Consider the following 2,288-nt stretch of genomic DNA (forward strand, 5'->3'; position numbering starts at 1 on the left):
AAAGGTTACACTCTGCCGATTCGTGTTCTTTAGATCCACAGAGTTCGCACTCTGTGTGGACTACTGCTACGGTGTTAGTGTTTGTAGACATATGTTCGATCCTAAGGGCTAAAGCGTCCATTTTCGCCTGCATCATGTCTAGAGAGCTTACCTCATGTATTCCACCTTGGGTCTCCTTTTTCTCTATTGATGCTCGTTCAGTTCCCCATTGGTAATGGTTTTGGGCCATATCCTCAATTAGGTCACAAGCTTCTGGATAAGGTTTGTTCATCAGCGCGCCACCTGCGGCAGCGTCGATGCTCATCTTGGTGTTATAATGGAGTCCATTGTAGAAGGTATGAACGATCAGCCATTATTCTAGGCCATGGTGTGGGCAGACTCTTAATAGCTCTTTATATCTCTCCCAAGCTTCGAAAAGCGATTCTCCTTGGTTTTGAGCAAATCTAGTTATTTGGTTTCGAAGAACAGCAGTCTTACTAGGGGGAAATATCTAGCAAGGAATACTCTCATAAGGTCTTCCCAAGTAGTTATTGAATTAGTTGGAAGTGAATCTAGCCATGAACGTGTTGTATCCCTGAGGGAGAAAGGAAATAATCTTAAATGGGTCGCATCGGGTGAAGCGCCGTTAGATTTAAAGGTGTTGGCTAGTTGGATAAAAACTTTTAAATGTTGATTCGGGTTCTCAGTTGCGAGACCCGCGTATTGGTTTTGTTGCACTAATTGCAACAAAGACGGTTTTAGTTCGAAATTGTTAGCAGGTATAAGGGGGTTTACTATACTCTAACTAGGTTTCTCATCAGAGGGTTGGGCAAATTCCTTAAGAGGTCGCCTATCATGATTCTCGGCCATAGCTTTCTTAATTCGGATGAGTAAGAGGCGTGTACGAGTATAACGTTCGGGTTCCGCTAAAGGATCTACTAAATTTCCGATACTACGGGTTCTTCGCATTTACCGGCTAATAATGCCTTAGTCTATACGGTGTAACAACAGGGTACGAAATTTGACGAAGTTGGTCCCCGACAACGGCGCCAAAAACTTGATCGTGTTGATTCGCAAGTGCACGAATTACGTCAAAGTAATATAAAAGAATATCGATCCCACAGAGACCAATCTTCAATATATCGATTACTATCGTTATGGTGTTTATCTAAGACGGTATAAAAGAGATATTGGGTTTGCAAAATGACGGTAAATAATAAATGCATGTTGTCGCACCTCGAAAAAATGTGATCCCTCGCGATGGAACGCGGAAAAATGTTAGTTCGAACAGAGTCGCCACCGAACTTTATTTATTCCAATGAAGGAATAGGAAAATATCGAGAAAACCTTTAGAAATAAGAATAATGGTCGTCGCAACCATATTCGGGTTCGGGATTCGATTACGCAAGGGGAAGGTATTAGCACCTCTCACGTCCGTTGTACTCAACGGGAACCTTTTAGTCTGATTTTGCTATCTGAATGTTAGTTGACTGTTATTTGCTTGCTTCGAGTAATTAGAATTGATGATAGATATGGATGAAGACCTCATGAGGGAAAAGGGGAGGTTTTTTATTAGTGTGCTCGCGAAGATACAGCAATCTCCTGCCTACGTATCCTTATGGTGCAATAAGGAAATCAGAGCATTCGTAGTTCGGGCTACTACGAATAATTGGTGTGTTTTGTTTGATGAACGACTGTGTAGGTCGGCGTTCTAACGGCTAAACGCTGGCTTGTTTACTCTCGGTGGAGGCTCTAGCACTGGTTTGTTGTGCACATTATAAAGGATTGACAGTGTTCTTTTTGAAAGAGGTTTTGGTCACGCGGGGGTGACAAGTTAAGTTGATGTGTTTGATGTTTTGTTTGATTGGTTTCAATCGCACGGGGGCGAGAAATTAGGTTTAGTATGTTTGAGATATTTTGAAGAACGACGAAAGATTGAGCAATGTGGTGCACACCAATCGTTCAATTCTTTCGAGGAATAGTAAGGCGACCGCCTTCTACTCCCTTTTTCGTTTGAATTATTTTGAAAGTTTGTTTGTGGATGTTGAATATGCACGGTAGTGAGGCGTACGCCTCCTACTTGCCTATTCAAAGAATAATGAGGCGTGTGCCCCTTATTCCTTTATCCAAGTTTAGTTTAAAATGTATTAATCGGAAGTCAATGATTTGTGCAATATGGCGATCGCCAATTATTCAAATAATCGAGAGATGGTGAGGCGAACGCCTCCCATCTTTTATCATCCGAAGTTTAATTCATGAAAAGAAATGTTCTTAAATGTCGTATTTGATTTGCGAGAATAGTTTGAATT

General features: G+C 41.5%; 1 non-coding gene across 1 annotated transcript; it reads left to right on the forward strand.

Annotated features, from left to right (window-relative positions):
• Positions 1-359: 359 nt before the first annotated feature.
• LOC127125171 (small nucleolar RNA R71) lies at positions 360-466 on the forward strand. The gene has a single exon (XR_007804628.1). It is a non-coding gene; the product is annotated as a small nucleolar RNA R71 (small nucleolar RNA).
• The last annotated feature ends 1,822 nt before the right edge of the window (positions 467-2,288 follow it).

This window comes from Lathyrus oleraceus, chromosome 2 (assembly GCF_024323335.1).
Source record: "Lathyrus oleraceus cultivar Zhongwan6 chromosome 2, CAAS_Psat_ZW6_1.0, whole genome shotgun sequence".
NCBI classification, from domain to species: Eukaryota; Viridiplantae; Streptophyta; class Magnoliopsida; order Fabales; family Fabaceae; genus Lathyrus; species Lathyrus oleraceus.